The following is a 17,978-nucleotide window of genomic DNA, read 5'->3' on the forward strand; positions in this document are numbered from 1 at the left end:
TCCCCCACCCCTGGAAGCTGGAGACACCACCTCTCAGTATCTCTCCCTCTCAGTTCTTTCCCATGGGTTTCCAGGTGAGCGACGCCAGCGCCAGGGCTTTTCGAGCTGTGAGAACTACATTACCCAGGGGACGCTGCGCCGGTCGCCGTCGGCGTGTAGCTAAGAAGGCTCCCGAGAAGGGCAACTTCGTGCGTGCGCATGACGTCGGGGCGGGACTTCCGGCGTCCTCGTCGTGGGGGTGGTTTTGGCTACTCTTAGGTCTGTTCGCTGAATCACACACTCTGATGCGCCGGTGGAGACTGAAGTAACAGGACCGGGAAGGCGCGAGAGGAGGCGCTGTCCCCTGGGGTCCGCGGCTGGCGACGCCGCCCGGGCTGCCCTGCGCCGGGAGGGGGACCGCGGGTCCGGGTGTCCGCTCCGCCCACCGAGTCCGATGGCGGCGGCCGCGCCCAGGGAGCCGCCGCAGGGAAGCGCTCGTCCCCCGGGCCCTCCCCGCCGTCCCCCCACCCAGACCCCGGAGGCCCGAGCGCGGGGCGCCGGCTCGCGGCCCTGCGGCCCAGGCCCCGGCGTCGGACGGGGCGGCGGCGGGGGGCGGGGGCCCCGTGTGCGAGCGCCGGCGTGCCGGCGTGAGGAGCGGGCTCCGGGCCGGGGGGCCTGAGGCGGGAGGAGGCCGGAGGGGGCCTGAGGCGGGAGGAGGCTGCCCTCAGGGGACAGGGAGCGTGAGGCGGGGTCGCGCCGGGACTGGCGGGCCGAGGTGCCGAACCTCTGTTCCGAGGGCCCTGGGGGGTCGTGAACAGAAGAGGGACACAGTCAGTGTTAGGGTGTTAACAGTTTTCCAAAAGCTGCTCGAGGGAGTGAACAGGTTGGGACGGGGGTGAAGAAGACAGAGGCCCCGGAAGTGGAGTTCTTGCCCAAGGTCGCAGAGCTGGTGGGAGCACTGCGGACTGAAGCACAGAGGTTAGCCTGAGGTCACTGGGTTCCAGGGCTGGGTGAGATGCAGGGGAGCCTGGAGCGCATGGAACCCTGCCATGGTCACCTGCTTCTGGCAACTTTCCTCTTCATACAGATTGTTACCAGTGCAGAAGCACTTAGGGAACCCACAGAGGTGAGTGAGTGGATGGTGTTCGGAACCTCGCTGGTCCTGATCCCTCTCATGATCTCTGTGATTGTGGTGTCCTGGAGCTCTTCGCTTACCATTCTTCCAGGCCTTGGGCCTGGGGACCTGGAACAGATTGTAAGCCCAGGGTCCTCAGATCCGGCTGGAGGTTATATGGAGTGGTTCCTACTGCTGGCAACCAGGAGAGTGAGGTGTGGAGGAAGGTTGCCCCAGCATAGGTACCTGTGTGTGCAGACCCGTGGAGGGGAGACTGAGCTGAATAAGGGAACCTCAGTGTCCTTTCTTGTGGGAACAGAGAGCCAGGGGACAGGAGCCAGACCTGGATGACACCCTGAGAAGTTGGGTGTCTATTCTGGAGGTGATGGGAACAACGGGAGGCTTGGAGCAGTGGAGGGATCTGATCAAGCTCTTACGGGGCTTCCTGTGATTGCACCATGGAGAACAGACTAGGGGTGTGAGCAAAGTGGCAGGAAGACCAGGGAAGAGGGTACCTCAGTAGTCCAGTGAGTGTTGATGATGTGGACCAGTGTGGTGGCCTTGGAGGTAGAAAAAGTGGCTGGATTCTGAATCAAGTTTTTTTTAGTAGATCTTCGATTTTATGATTTTGAAGGTGAGAGAGAAAAAAGTAGAAGTCAGGGGTGACTGCAAGATTTTTGGTTTATCAGCTGGAAGGCTAGAAGCTGCAACTGGGATGTAGAAGTCGGTGATAGGATTAATTTTCCTTCAAGATACTAGTTTTGTTTTGGCCATGTTAAGTATATGAGATGTTTCAGAGAACAAATGAGTGGAAGTAGAAATGGGTAGCTGGATGCACAGGTCTGCAAAATGTGGACCAGGATGGAGCTGTGTTTCTTAGCTTGGGCAGCTAAAACAAAATACCTTTATTTCTCAGAGTTCTGGAAGCCAGGAAGTCCAAGATGAAAGTGTTGGCAGCTTCATTTCCTGGTGAGAGTCTCTCTTCCTGTCTTGCTGATGGCTACCTCCTCACTGTATCCTCACATAGCCTTTTGTTGGTGCAAACAAGTGAAGAGAGCAGGAGATCTATCTTTCTCTCCTTAGAAGGGTCCCAGCCTCTGAATCTAAACCTCCCAAAGCCCCAGCCTCCACATACCATCACACTGGGGGTCAGGGCTCCAACGAATGAATTTTGGGAGGGTGCATACACTCAGTCCATAATTGCTGTGGATCACATTTAGGAAGGGTAATCTCCGCCATGATGATGTAAATAGTAGTCCAGGAAGGGGAGGGCGGGATCAGAGGCCTGGGTCTCCTGCTTGGTCACCTATGTGTGGAGTGGCAGACATCATAAACACAAGTGAAAGAGAGAAGTGGTGGTGGGAACAGTGTAGAAGTGGATGAGATGGCCACTATGTACAGATGGCCAAGGCTTCTGAGGGATGAGATCCACCTGCACGTGAGGTGGATGCAGAGGCATAGGGGTAGTGGAGGCAGTGAGGCCAGGACTGCTGCTTATTCACTGCTCTGGGGTCACCAGGATTTTGTCATGACCTTGGTGTGTCTAGGGAGTTTCAGCCAGGCACGTGGATTAGCTCAGGGGCCACGTGGTCATGTAGGAGAATTGCTGGACCTGGGGTGGAAGGTCTCTGGCACTGGTTTTGAATGAGGGTTAGGAAGAGAGAGGAAGGCTTGACAGGCGAGAGCCCATCAAGTGCAGCACAAGTGGAGGAGGGTCATGGGTGTCTGAGATCCATAAGTGGTTCTGAGTGGCTGAGGTTGAAGCAAGGAATAGTCAGGCAGGGAGACTGTAGAGCAGGATTCTGGGCTGCCTCTGCCACTGGAGATGGGGTAGTTCTAGATCCTGTTTGAATTTGGCAGCACTCTCTATGCCATGTGCTGAATAACATGGAGCAAGGAGAACTGGGGAAGGGAGTGGGAAGTGAAGGCCCGAGGGCCCTGGCATTGAGGACATCAGGGTGAAATGGGAGCCCACACCCTTAGTTATGTCTGGGAGGTATGATCTGGGGGATCCTAGCAGAATTGCTTAACGAGAAAGTATTTCCCTGCAGGCCAGGCCCAGAGCGTAGGTATCGCTAACTGCCCACCTGCCTGTGGCTGCTGGGGGTGGGTATAGTGATCAAAGGGGGACCAGGAGGAGAGAGTGGGCATCAGTGGCATCAGGGCATCTCTTCTCTGAGATGGGGACATGAGGTGGGTGAGCAGGGGAAGAATGAGTGGGTAGATGAACTTGGGGTCCTAGGAGAGAAGCTGATTATGGAATGAGCCGTCCCATTATTGGCAGAGTTGTGTGACCTTTGAGGACGTGGCCGTGTACTTCTCCCAGGAGGAGTGGGGGCTCCTTGATGAGGCTCAGAGGCTCCTGTACCACAGTGTTATGCTAGAGAACTTGGCGCTTAACAACATCCGTGGGTAAGGCCTTCATTTTCCTCTCAGTATCCTGAACTGTCTTTCTCCCTCTCCCAGAACCAAACTTGGGCTTCTAACTTCCCCACTTCCTTGGCATATGTGTTATGGGTGCCTGTGCTAAGCTGTGTGCCCTGTCCCATGCAATGCATTCTTCAAGCAGCCCTAACACCTGCAACCCCATAGTGTGCAGGGGAAGGTCTAGGAGTCTGGAGTCTGGCAACCACCGTAATGGATCTCACTTCATTCACTCTCTCCCGGGCGGGATGACTGTGTCCAGATCAATGGCACCTTGTGCCCCAGGTTTTGCCCCTTCTTTTTATTTTATTTATTTATTTGACAGAGAGAAAGCATACAAGTGGGGGGAGAGGGAGAAGGAGGCTCCCCACTGAGCAGGGAGCCTGATGCGGGGCTCGATCCCAGGACCCCAAGATCATGATTTGAGCCAAAGGCAGATACTTAACCGACTGAGCCACCCAGGTACCCCTGCCCCCCTTTTTTTTTAATTGAGTTGTAATTGACAACATGTTAGTTTCAGGTGCACAGCATAATGATTTGATATTTGTATATATTGCAGAATGCTTACCACATTACATTTGATTAGCATTCATCACCATACAGAGTTCCAAATATTTTTTTCTTGTCATGAGAACTTTTAAAGATTCCTTGTGATTGCCTATATCAGGAATTGTAAGCATTGTCATGGTCACTATTTACGTGGTCCATAGACCTTTCTTTTTCTTTCTTTCTTTTTTTTTTTTAAGGATTTACTTATTTTAGAGAGAACGCGTGCGCATGAGGGCATGACGGGAGGGGCAGAAGGAGAGGGAGAGAGAATCTTAAGCAGACTCTCCGCTGAGCATGGAACCCAACACAGAGCTTGATCTCATGACCCTGAGATCTTGACCTGAGCAGAAACCAGGAGTCAGAGGCTTAACTGACTACGCCATCTAGGCGCCACCTGTGTGGTCCATAGACCTTTCTTGAAAGACCCTCTTTTGAGACTTTATTGTAATGTTCTTTCCTGTCTTCTGATGTTGCCTGAGTTGCTCTGGTCTGGTGCTGACCACTCACCTGTGCTCTCTTTCCCTAAGGACTTGCTTCATTCGGGTCCCATTTAGTTACACAACTGGGAGTCTGGGGAGCACCCTGCTTGCTTCACAGGGTGAACATGGCAGGATGGTCTCAGAGGAAGCCTGGCCCTGGTGAGTGGCAGCTGGTGGGGGGGGGGGGGCATGACATCCGGGCTGTGTTCAGAGCATACCAGGAACCTGCCCTGTGTCCACCAGTGTTTTGGTGCATTGCCACTGGACACATCATCTACACTGTTTTCTCTGTACTTGACACTTTTCTGATTCTGAGTGACATTTCATCTGTGACTTCCATTCCCTGGCCATCCCCAGGTTTCTGACCTCCATGTATCATTTGTTCCTCTCCACTGCACGGTCTGCTGTTCTCCCACATGTCATGTGCTGGGAGGTATGCACATAGCCTTAAACCCAGATGCTCAGTCCAACTTGCATTTCCCTCGGCCTGGACACAACCATCATTCTGTGTAGCGCGGACCTGTCCCCAGACAACAAGTTCCTGCTGAAGGCTGTTGAAGAGGAGTGAATCCGTGATTCTGCCTCGCCTCCCTGTGTTGCACCCCATCCTTGTGCCCTTTGTCTCAAAAGGTCTCCCTCATTCTCTTTAGAGGCCCAGTACTGCAAAGCAGCCCTCCCTTCACATTGCTGCCTCGTTCTGAAATTACTCCCATGGATTAAACATTTTATTTATTTATTTGAGAGAGAGAGTGAGAAACAGCATGAGAGGGAAGAGGGTCAGAGAGAGAAGCAGGCTCCCTGCTGAGCTGAGAGCCCAATGTGGGACTTGATCCCAGGACTCCGGGATCATGACCTGAGCCGAAGGCAGATGCTTAACCAGCTGAGCCACCCAGGTGCCCCTATAACACACATTCTTGATGGGACTTCACTCTCTGCAAAGTTAAAATATACTGTATCAGTATTTCTCTACTTTCACATTGTTGGTTTGGAGCAGAGGATGAGGAAGTAACTTCTAAGCAGAGTGTTTCTGTTAGGAGGAGTATCACAGGTCAGGACTTCTAAGGCAGACTCATCAATCCAAAAGACTCATTTCTGTGAGAATTATGTCCCAGTATTTTTTTTTTAAGATTTTATTTATTTTTTGACAGAAACACAGCGAGAGAGGGAACACAAGCAGGGGGAGTTGGAGAGGGAGAAGCAGGCTTCCGCTGAGCAGGGAGCCCGATGTGGGGCTGGAGCCCGATGTGGGGCTCGATCCCAGGACCCTGGGATCATGACCTGAGCCAAAGGCAGATGCTTAACTCACTGAGCCACCCAGGCGTCCCTGTGTCCCAATATTGAAAGACGATTTGCACCCTTCTGAGCCAAGCAGCATGTTCTGGGCAGAAGTCATACTTGGGTGGGGCATCCAGAGGCTTCTGGTTTGGTGCAAACCTTCACCAGTACCAGAAGCATGACAGTGGAGAGAAAATCTTCAAAATAGATGTGAACAGTGCCTTGTTTGTGATAAGCTGCAGATTCCGTGTATCAGGGAAGCCCTTCACCTATGGGGAGTGAGATCTTGACCTGAGCAGAAACCAAGAGTCAGACGCTTAACTGACTACGCCATCCACGTGCCCCCTATGTGGTCCATAGACCTTTCTTGAAAGACCCTTTCTTTCCAGCTACCTCAGGCCTTCTCCAGCACCCGGACACTCCCAGTGGTGAGAAGCCACTGAGTGCAGCATTGAGTGTGGGGAGCGCTTTAACAGTGGAATAAGTCACAAGTGGAGTGAATGCAGGACAGTTTTCAGTAGCACTTACACCCTTCACCACCAGTGATTCCACACCGGAGAAGGTCTTGATGAATTTAGCAAATGTGGAAAAGCCATCAGCTACAAATACAGACCTCTTCAGCACCAGCAAATTCACGCTGGGAAAGAGCTTATGAGTGTAGTGAATGTGGGAGATTCTTTAGCCACAAAACCCATCTCATTTGACACTGGCGAGTTCACACTGGAGCAAATCCTTATGAGTGCATAGAATGTGGCAGATCTTTTAGCCAGAAATCTTGACCTCATTCAGCACTGGAGAGTTCACGTACAACATGGTAATGTGTAAACACTTAGGAAACCATCACTGTTATCAGTGATGATGAGCATGTCCGTCATCTGCATCTTTTCCTTATTCCCTTTTACAATCTCTCCTTGACCCTCCAGGCCACCTTTGATTTACATTCCTTTACAACTGGTTGCATTTTCTAGAATTTTATGATTGATCATAAAGTGTTTACTCTTTTTTTCTGTTTTCTTGACACTGCTTTGAGATTCATAAATGGTGCTTATAGGACTATTTAATTCTTATGCTTTTTCTTTCATGTGTCGTCAACAATATTTATCCATTCATCAGTTTATGGATATTTTGGTTATTTCTACTGTTCAGCTATTGGAAATAAAGCTGATGTGAAAATTTGTTTATAATTCTTTATATGGATATATGTTTAATTTCTCTTATATTAATGACTCAGTGCATTGTCTGAGTCATAGGGGAGGTAAATATTTAACTTTTTAAAAAATATTGCCAAACTGTAATCTAAAATGGTTGTGTCTTTTTGTACTCCCACCAGCAGTGTGTGAGACTTCAAATTCCTTCACATCCTTGTCAATGCCTGGTAAGATGACTTTTTAATTTTACTGTTTTAAAATAAGCATTGGGGGCACCTGGGTGGCTCAGTTGGTTAAGCGACTGCCTTTGGCTCAAGTCATGATCCCAGGGTCCTGGGATCGAGTCCCACATGGGGCTCCCTGATCGGTGCGAAGCCTACTTCTCCCTCTCGCTCTCCCTCTGCCTGCTGCTCCCCTTGCTTGTGCAAGGGCTCAGGTCATGATCCTGGAGTCCCTGGATCGAGTCCCACATCAGGCTCCCTGCTCCGCGGGAAGCCTGCTTCTCCCTCTCCCACTACCCCTGCTTGTGTTCCCTCTCTCGCTGTGTCTCTCTCTGTCAAATAAATAAAATCTTTAAAACAAACAAACAAAAAACTAAAGTTTCCATGTGCCCTTTTTAAATTCGTTCTTCCCAGCATATAGAATTACTGATATGAGGACATATTCTACCTTTTGAATAATAATGGCTACTTTCAAATATAAACAGAAGTGGAAAAGACTCTCATGGAGCCTCAGTCTTCCATTGTTATTTATGGTCTTTCTGGTTTCATCTTCCTTTATACATATTAGTGGGCTATTTTACCCATGAAACATAGACATCATGTTTTTTAATGCATACTGAAGAATGCTTTTCTAAAATGTAAGAGCCTTTTCATAATGCTAATAACTTTCTCCCAGAATAAAAATATTTTAAATTATAAATATGAAAAATTCAATGATGAATTTTATCAGTTTTCTCAAAAATGTCTTTTTTCTTTAAGGTAGACTAGTTACAGGGGCACCTGGGTGGCTCAGTCGTTAAGCATCTGCCTTCCACTCAGGTCATGATCCCAGGGTCCTGGGATCGAGCCCCGCATCGGGCTCCCTGCTCGGCGGGAAGCCTGCTTCTCCCTCTCCCACTCGCCCTGCTTGTATTCCCTCTCTTGCTGTGTCTCTGTCAAATAAATAAATAAAACCTTTAATAAAAAGGTAGACTAGTTACAATCAGGATACAAAATATGGGGCACCTGGGTGGCTCAGTCGGTTGAGTGTCTACCTTCAGCTCTGGTCATGATGCCATGGTCCTGGGATCGAGCCCCACATTGGGCTCATGCTTGGTGGGGAGCCTGCTTCTCTTTCTCCCTCTGCCACTCCCTGTGCTTGTGCTCTCTTTCTCTCAAATAAATAAAATCTTTTCTTAAAAAAAAACAAAAGGATACAAAATGTGTTTTGTCGGTCTGTTAACCTATAGGTGCCACATCTCTTTTTTAGTATTACTTGTTAAAGTGATGAGCCGTGTGTCCATTACAGTTTGCAGCATTCTAGCTTTGGCTCCCTGTATCTCATAACATGCTGACCTTTCCCCCAAATTTCCTGTGCACTAGATATCAATGAATGATGAGTCCCAGCAGATGGGTGTATGGTGGTGGCACCACCTGGAAACACATTCAGGTATTCGATGGGATGGATGCGTGGCGATGACACTGCAGTGCAGCCTGGGGACACACACACACTCAGATACAGGGAGCCCTGTCTGGCAGGCGTGTGATACTGACTCCCCTTAGCACATCCTGGGGAGACCTGACATATACTCTGGGAACGTGCGTGACAAATGTGCAATGCTGACATCCTCGGCATTGCATGGACATGCATGCAGACACTATGTCCATGACACTGATGGTGTGTGACAGATGTGAGGCACACACAGCTGGTATATGTAAAACTCACTGGGGACCTGAGAGGTAGACATGAGGTCTTGACACCTCCTAGCAAGTACGGGGACACAAATTGCACAGACACCCCACAGAGACTCGGGACAGGCATGGTATAGGGACACTACTGAGTCTGGTTTGTGGGCCACACAGTCATTGTACGGTCCCCCTGGACCAAGTACAATATGGCAGGGGCAGCCTGGTTTGGAGGGAACAACCCTCTCCTCTGTCACTGCACGTTTGACAGTGCACTGAAGGAGGCAGAGGAGGCGCCTTTATAGTCATCCCTGTTTCCTTAAGGCCTGGGTCACAGTCCTCAGGTAGGGGAGATGGTTTTAGAGGGCATGCTGACATGGCATCAGGTGGCATAGGTGGGCATTCTGGGAGCCAGTCCTTCTTTCCCTTCTCTTCCTGACTGGCATCGGGAGGAAGTCTTGGTTTAGTGCTGAATCTGTATGCCCCCCTAAATATTACTGACTTCCCCTTTGGCAAACGGAGCAGTCCTAAGCAGGCCCCATGAGTTTGCTAGGATGTAATAGCATTATTTTGATTTTATTGTTGTGTTTTCATGGTAACCTATCCTTTATGGCAAGGAAAACTTTTCCCCATTTACCAGAAAGATGTAAAGACTACAATAGTTTAAGAAAAATAAATTGTGGAGCGCCTGGGTGGCTCAGATGGTTAAGCAACTGCCTTCGGCTCAGGTCATGATCCTGGAGTCCCAGGATCGAAGCCCGCTTCGGGCTCCCTGCTCAGCAGGGAGTCTGCTTCTCCCTCTGACCCTCCCCCCTCTCATGCTCTCTATCTCTCATTCTGTCTCTCTCAAATAAATAAATAAAATCTTTAAAAAAAAAGAAAAAAATATCAGTTTAAAGAGAAGAAATTATTTTTCTTTAAGATCTATTTATTTTGAGAGAGTGAGTGAGTGGGGGGATGGGCAGAGGGAGAGGGAGAGAATTTCAAGCAGACTCCCTGCTGAGTGGGGAGCCTGATGCGGGGCTTGATCCCAGGACCCTGAGATTATGACTTGAGCCAAAATGACGTTGGCTGCTCAACCAACTGAGCCACCCAGGCGCCCCTAGGGAAGAAATTATTAAAAAAACAAAAAAGCAGCAAACATCCCCTGAACACCAACCACATGTCTGGCCTGTTCAGGGCCCCAGTAATTCCTCGCTCAGTTAATCCTCCCCATATCTGTCACCTCAGCCAAGTAAGGAATATGCGCCCACTGCAGGAAATGCCTCACATCGGCGCTCACACACTGTAGATGACATGCCTCTGGCTTTGCTGGTAAGGGTTCTTTAGGAGTGTCGGAAGTGTTTTTGGAAATGTTGGGAAGTGGACGATACTTGGTGTCTGGGTAAATGTGTTTATTTTATTCAGTATAGATTAGTTTGCCTTTTTTAAAATTTCACATAACTCTAATCCTTACTCCTTGTGTGGCTTCTCTTATGTGGCACAGTTATATTTTGGCATTTATCTCTGTTGTGTCATGAATAGTTAGGATTTTTTTTTTGATTAGTATACTATATAGATATATATTTTATACTCTACAAATGTAACACCATTTGTTTATCCATTCATCTGTTAATTAACATCTGGATTGTTTTTCAGTTCTTGGTTTTTACAGATAAAGCTGCCACAGATGTTTACGTGAAGTCTTCATGGAAATATGTTTCGTTTCTTTTGAGTTCATACCTAGGAGTAGGGTGTCTGAGTCAGGGGGTAGGTAGATATTTCTCTTATTAAGAAACTGCCGAACTGGGGCACCTGCAGGGTGGGTGGCTCTGTTAAGCATCTGCCTTTGGCTCAGGTCACGATGATCTTGGGGTCCTGGGATCGAGCCCCGCGTCGGGCTCCCTGCTCAGTGGGGAGTCTGCTTCTCCCTCTCCCTCTGCCCCTGCTTGTACACTTTCTCTCTGTCCTTTGTTGGTTAAGTAGTCATTGCAGAGGGCAGTCTCCTATTTGTATGAAAATGAATCCAAATTATAATATCAATGACCTATTTTATAGTAGGATAGTAACAGAATAATTCACCATAAGCAAATTGGATTATTCTGTGAGTACAGTTCCATATAAGGATGGCAAGGTCAGAGATTTACTCCTGTTTCATTCAGATGCAAATGAACAATGGCCACTACCACACTATTACTACCCCAAACAATAGGGCACGCAAATTAAAATAAAAACACTGTAAAGCAAAAACATTAAAGGATCTCATTTGCAGAGGTTATAATTACCTTCTTTTTATATGTAGAGGATTAATTCAAAATGTAGTAGAATTAATGATACCCAAATATAAGAAAAACATACAAAATTAATAGTTTTCATATATCTCAGCATTAATTAATATACATATATTTTAAATACTTATTTTACAACATCCTTACATTTTCTTAAAAACTTTGAATAACGAGGAGAGAGTTATCCAAAATGTCTTTTTTCAGGAGCCTGGGCCTGTGGTGACAGTCACCACAATCAGAGGGTGGGTGGTGGGGAATCAGCAGAACCCTAAGACATAATTTAAAATTCTCTGATCTCACCTCAAATTATCCAGTCACCTGGTGCGGTAATGACAGTGCCTGCTTGGGGAGTTGAGAATAACTGGAACGCTTTCTGTCTCTTCTATCAATTGGCAGAAACAGTAGTGATTAGTAATGCTTCTCCAAGGAGCAGGAGAAACATTAGTGAGAGAAACTTTCCTGTGATCTGTGGAGACTGAGAGTCTCCCCAGAGGAGGGCAATAAATAGTGAGATCTGGGTCAGGAGACACTGCAGCCCAAGGAGCTAGTCTAAGTGGACTATGTGCGTCCATGATAAGGTTTCTATCCATTTTTATTATTGTTATTATTTAAAGATTTTTTTTTTAAGATTTTTTTTTTTTTTATTCATGAGAGTCAGAGAGAGAGAGAGAGAGAGAGAGAGAGAGGCAGAGGGAGAAGCAGGCTCCCAAGGAGCAGGGAGCCCAATGCGGGACTCGATCCCAGGACCCTGGGATCATGACCTGAGCCGAAGGCAGACGGTTAACCATCTGAGCCACCCAGGCGCCCTATTATTTAAAGATTTTATTTATTTATTTGACAGAGAGATAGAGAGCACAGATAGGCAGAGTGGCAGGCAGAGGTAGAAGCAGGCTTCCCGCTGAGCAGGGAGCCTGATGCGGGGCTCGATCCCAGGACCCTGGGATCATGACCTGAGCTGAAGGCAGACGCTTGACGACTGAGCCACCCAGGCGCCCCCAAATTTATTATTAATATTAACGATTCTTCAGACCTCAGAGAAGCATCCTTATTCATGATGTGGGCAGAGAAATAACATCTTACAAAAGAAGCAGAAAATGAGTTGTGGATAGATAAGGAGGAAAAGGAAGACTGGGAGGGTATAGATTGGATTTCAAGAAAAGAAAGAGCCTAAAAGCATCCAAAGATACTAGAGTGGCTACTTTTAAAAGACCTGGAAGTGACCATTGCATTTAGTGACAGTAAACTAGCTGACCATGCTGACAGCAGTCCTGCAGGATGTATAGGCCGAAGCCTGTGGGTAGTAGGGGGCAGCCTGCCATGAGACAGGGACAGACCTCAGATACCCACTTTTAGCTCTGAAAGGAACAGACATGGGGCGCCTGGGTGGCTCACTCAGTTAAGCGTCTGCCTTTGACTCAGGTCACGATCCCAGGACCCTGGGATCAAGCCCCGCATCGGGCTCCCAGGGAGCCTGCTTCTCCCTCTCCCTCTGCCTGCTGCTCCCCCTGCTTGTGCTCTTTCTCTCTCTGTCAAATAAATAAATAAAATCTTAAAAAAAAAAAAAAAAAGGAAAAGACATGAAAACCTTTCCTTTAAGTCCCCCTGTACAACTAATTGAAGTGCACAAGAAGTGGAGACAGAATAAATGGTCAGCTCTTCAACTCACCAGTCAACATTACTTTGTCAATGTAGGAGTCAGAAAATGTCAATCATTTGGTTAAAACCTTGCAATGTTCCCTAGCTTTTCTGAGAAAAGGCAAAATCCTTGCAGAGTCCTGGGGAGCCTTGCCAGACTCGGCGCCATGTTGCCTCTCTAAGCTCTTCTCTGACAAGTTCCTTCCGCTCTCCTGGTTCCATATGCACTGTCTGCTGGCTTTGCTGGAACACAACTGCTACCTCTTCCCTCTGCTTTAATCTCACCTCCCCAACTACCCACGTGAGCCTCCTGCCTCATCTCTTTTCAACTCTTGCCTCACGGTAAGGCCTCTCCTTATATCTCATCCCATCCCCACCCCTACCCTACTCTTTCCCCTAACTGGTTTTGTTTTTCTTTTTTAAGATTTTATTTATTTATTTGACAGAGAGCACAAGTAGGGGGAGTGGCAGGCAGAGGGAGAGGCAGGCTCCCCGCTGAGCAAGGACCTCCCCCCTCCCCCCCCCCATGGGGGACTCGATCCCAGGATCCTGGGATCATGACCTGAGCCGAAGGCAGATGCTTAACCAACTGGGCCACACAGGAGCCCCTCCCCTAACTGGTGTGCTGGTTTTCTGTCTTTCTTCCATGATCTTTCTCATACACTGAGAATAATGGGTGACATATTATGTGCTTCACGGATTTGTTGATTGAAACAGTGCCTAAAGTTTTCTCCACTTTCTACAGGTTCATCCCTAACACTCTGGCAGTTCCTTCTCATTTCCCCCTCATTGTTCTGCTCTTCAAGGTGGTTACTGCACATGGTTCTCTGAAATAAAATGTGATCCTGGTTGGGAGACATAGCCCTCAGGTTGACCACAAACACAGCTGCTCCTGCCTCAAGTCTCTGGATAAAGTAAGTAGTACTTATTACAGCATACAGAATTTAAACCCTTCTCAAATGTTCTTCTGGGATCATCTGAAGCCCCTATACAGGCATGGTCAGTGCAGTTATAGATGAGATGATAATTACTTCCCAGCAAGGGGGCTGACCTCATGGTGGGCCAAACCATTATCCTTAGGATAAAATGCCCCCTTTTCATTTGTGCTCTGTGACCATGATGGCCGCTGTCCCCCCAAGGAAATGTAATTTGGTGACTAGACCTTCTCTTTAGGCAAAACACAGAAATAGAATATTTACTAGAAAACCTAATACACCTGACACTAATATAGCACTGTATGTTAATTATACAGGAATTAAAAAAGAAAAAGAAAAAAGAAAACCTAGTAAATAGTGTGTGGAAATTTAATGATCTTGTTTCTCCGGAGGCTGCAATATGAGCCCTGGTGAGTATGGGTGGGAGGCATATTTTCCAAGCGTTCCTCGAATGTTTAGTCCTCATCTTCCTCTCCAGGGGTGCATGAGATTTAACCTCTGTCTTCTCTCTTAATGCTGTATCTGGAGTCTTCTTCCTAAGTAAATACACTGAACTCAAAGTCTTCATCCTCTCACATGTAAGCAAATGTGAATTCTGTTTTAGAGACTCGATTGTACAGGCAGGAAAGCCAGTCTGTGCCAGTTCAATCTGTGTTTGTTATAGAAATTCTTTAGTATGTAACATATTTATTCTATTAGATCAGATTATGGAAACTTGCTTTAATTTAGTTATATACACATAAGATGCACAGTTTATTTAATCACCTTTTAATTTTTCTCCCCCTGCATCAAGGGGTCTGTTTTCAAATCGATAAGTAATTTAGAGCTAGCATTATGCTCACCACACCTGCATTTGCTTAGTACCTGGGGAGTAAAATTCTTTTTTCCCCCTCCATCTTAGGCCTGTGCCCCCTAGAGCGGCATGCTTCCCCCCCCCCCCCCCCCCCGCCCCAGGCTTTGCTTCTGTCTTTGGTTGATAAGCTGAAAGTGGGAGGAGAAAGGGCCCTGGTCTCTCCAGGCAGTAGCCTCCCTTGGTAAGGCCCCAACTGCGGATAATCAGCCCTTTTTTGCCTTTTTTCTTTTTCTTTCTTTTCCCTCTTCTCTTAGCAAAACCTTTTAGAATGGCTCTTATCTGTAGGCAGCTAATTGTTTACCCCCCTCGTGGGCTGTCCACCTGACCATCTCTCCCAGTGGTGTTCTCCCTCTCCAGGGCGTCCCGATCAACCTCAGAGGGGCAGGGACCACGAGCGACCCCAGGAGGGATGAGGGGTGGGGTGGGGGCAGCCAGAACCCTTAGGAGGGGTCGGGGAGGACTGTGTGGGGAACATGCAGCCTGCCCCCAGAGGGAGGGGTGCAAGTGATCTTCCCCAAGGGCTACTGTGAAGCACTGAGCACCGCCCACGGGTCTCCCTCTCCGCCCAGCCCCCCGGGCAGTGCACAGCTGTGCGCCTCCGGGGAGATGCAGGATTCAGTGGCTGGAGACCTGAAATCCCTGTCACCAGAGGCGCACTGAGAAGTATCGCTTCACATGCCGGGTGGCTGGGAATCCGGGAGCCAGGGGATAATTACCCCTTCTTGTCAGGATCGCAGCTGGAGAGCGGCATCCCGGGTGCATTGTTGGGATGGGGACAGGGTCTGCACTTTGAGAGGCAGACTTCGCTACACTCGGAAGGAAGGGGCAACACCAAGCAGCTCCGAGTAGGGCACTGAGTACCAAGACAGGGAGCCTTCCCGGATGGTGCAGTTGGCGCAGTAAACAAGCCACGCAGTAAGTGCTCAGTCAAAGGCATCTCTTGGGGACTTTCCCCAGAGTTCAGAATCATTCCCTCCCCCTGGCCAAATGGAGGAATAATTCCCCTTGTGGAGTCTTTAAGGATCATTCCAACACGGCAGCAGAAATTACACTTGGAGAGGCATATTAAAGAATTGATTAGGGTGCCTGGGTGGCTCAGATGGTTAAGCGTCTGCCTTCAGCTCAGGTCATGATCCCAGGGTCCTGGGATCGAGTCCCGCATCGGGCTCCCTGCTCCTTGGGAGCCTGCTTCTCCCTCTGCCTCTCTCTCTCTCTCTCTCTCTCTCTCTGTCTCTCATGAATAAATAAATAAAATCTTAAAAAAAAAAAGAATTGATTATACTCACAGGTCCTAGAAGAGGGAGGCCAGATGCAAACTCAGGGGCCAGATGGAGGAGAGCCCAGGAAGCCGGTTCAACCAAGCAGGAGGGGAGCAGAGAGAGACAGACACAGAACAAAGACCAACAGACAGGAGACAGGAGAAAGCAAGAAGGGACACTTGTGGCAGGAGCCAGCCTTATCACACTGGTGCATTGGTCACCTGGTGTTCACAGCCTGTTTGTGGGGATGCTGAAGCATCAGGGACATGGGAAGTTTAAAAATTTTAGCTTACTGAGTGTGTGTGTGTTGTTTGATTGTTTTATCTTATGAATCACGTTGTGTTTGGGTGTCTCTAATAGCATGTCTCTAAAAATAGTGAGTGATAAGCGTGAGACTGAAAACCACCTTCTTCTCTTTTTGTGGGTTCAAGATTCTTTTTATTGTGCCTGTGACATTAGATTTCTAGTAAATATCTGTGGCGATGCAAAGTAAACTTCATCTCCTATTTAGAAAAATAGAAGTCATGTTAAATAAAAAGTGATACAAAGGTTGCAAAAGTTGGAGAGCAGGAATGACCAGGAAATGTAGATGGGTTCCATGTGACCCCGACATGTAACCAGATGTAAAAGTGCTTTGATAGACTCTGAACTCAGCACTCGCTTTGGATCTGCTGAATTTGTTGGAATTTCTAAAGCTTTTGCCCCTCTCAGCCTTTGATTAGTGATAACTTAGTCTGTCTAACTGCTTAAGTTCCAGCCAGAAAAACTGGGGTGGGCATTTTCCTATTACTGTCCCTGAGAGATGCACCCAGCTTAATCCCTAATTGTGCCTGCATGAGGAAATGAGTTAGTACTTTATTTGTCCATGAATGACTGCAGTTCTTCAACAGCATGTTAATCTAGAATTCACTGAGATTCACAGAACATTTGTAGACTCCGTTCACCTTTTTTATTTTTAAATTTTTTGATGACTTTCATCTTACATAAATTGTACACTTTTACATACTCATTGAATTAAGTAATTTTTAGCTTCTATTTTTGGCATTGCTTACTAAGTATTTGCCATAACTCTTGGAAGAAATACACACATTTCTAAGTGGTTTATTCATGTGCTCCATACACACTTGTTAGAGCAGTGCGTAAACATGACACCTCATATTCCCTGTTTATGATTACTCTTCCGGCTACTCTAAATGTCCTCTTCAACTGTCTCTCCAAGCTGGTATTGCTCACTGTGCTCATGAATGAAAAAGAAGACAATATCCTCAGAGTGACCAAGCTTCCAACAGAGACACATGTTCTCACCCCTAAATGACTTCTCAAAGTCACTGAGGTCTTAAATTTTTTCACCCTTCCCTGATGTTTCCCCAGAGCTTCCTGCCACTATCTTTAAAGAACTACATAAACATTATCAATAACTCTGTCATTTCTATTTCACTACTGTCTTTCTGAGATAATCTGAATTCCCCTTGCAGAACTTTCCCTTCAGTAACAGAAATGATCATCATTTCCCAGCAAACTGATGAGACCATGCAGTTCAGGTGCTTCCTTCCTCTTGAGATTCAGATACCCCCTTAGTATTGGGGTTCAGATGCTCCTTTTGCATTTGTGCTGGAAGTGTGAAAACTGCAGCTACTGTCCCATACCGAAGTAGCATTTGTTGGGGCACCTGGGTGTCTCGGTTAAGCATCTGCCTTCTGCTCAGGTCATGATCTCAGGGTCCTGGGATCACGCCCCCACCTCAGGCTCTCTGCTCATCGGGGAGTCAGCTCCTCCCTCTCACTCTCCCTCTGTGCTCTTCTCTCTCTCTCAAATAAATAAATAAAATATTTTTTTAAAAACAGCATTTGTTTAGTTGCTCTCCATTTGAGATACATGTCAGGTTCCTAAAAGGAGTTGGATATCTTGGAATATGGGGAAAGAAATAGCCTATGGATTAAACTGTTCCTCAATGGGTAGGACACAATCACAGTATATATAGGCGGGAGAGATGTTTTCTGTGAGAACCAGAGGCAGAGCTTCACCCTTGTGCAGTTGCTTCAGGGCAGCCCCCACATCCCTCTTCGGATGAACCTGTCTCGAGTCTTCTCCTCTTCTGCCTGACCAAACGTACGAAAACTCACAAAACTCACTTCGACCTCTTGAGGTTTCATGCATGTGAAGAACAATAAATGA

The 17,978-nt window shown here is 47.6% G+C and overlaps 1 long non-coding RNA gene across 3 annotated transcripts; it reads left to right on the forward strand.

The window, feature by feature from the left end:
• The first annotated feature begins 696 nt into the window (after window positions 1–696).
• LOC114200970 (uncharacterized) lies at window positions 697–17,609 on the forward strand. Of its 3 annotated transcripts, none has more exons than XR_015769245.1 (5): window positions 697–4,704; window positions 7,151–7,195; window positions 13,502–13,670; window positions 14,009–14,101; window positions 15,833–17,609. It is a non-coding gene; the product is annotated as an uncharacterized LOC114200970 (long non-coding RNA). The 3 variants fall into 3 exon arrangements; XR_015769246.1 differs by lacking the exon at window positions 15,833–17,609 and having other exon boundaries at window positions 697–2,062; window positions 3,378–4,704; window positions 14,009–14,557; XR_015769244.1 differs by lacking the exon at window positions 15,833–17,609 and having other exon boundaries at window positions 14,009–14,557.
• The last annotated feature ends 369 nt before the right edge of the window (window positions 17,610–17,978 follow it).

This window comes from Eumetopias jubatus, unplaced genomic scaffold (genome assembly GCF_037043125.1).
Source record: "Eumetopias jubatus isolate StellerSeaLion01/CBP00866 unplaced genomic scaffold, mEumJub1_p1.0 scaffold_10, whole genome shotgun sequence".
NCBI classification, from domain to species: Eukaryota; Metazoa; Chordata; class Mammalia; order Carnivora; family Otariidae; genus Eumetopias; species Eumetopias jubatus.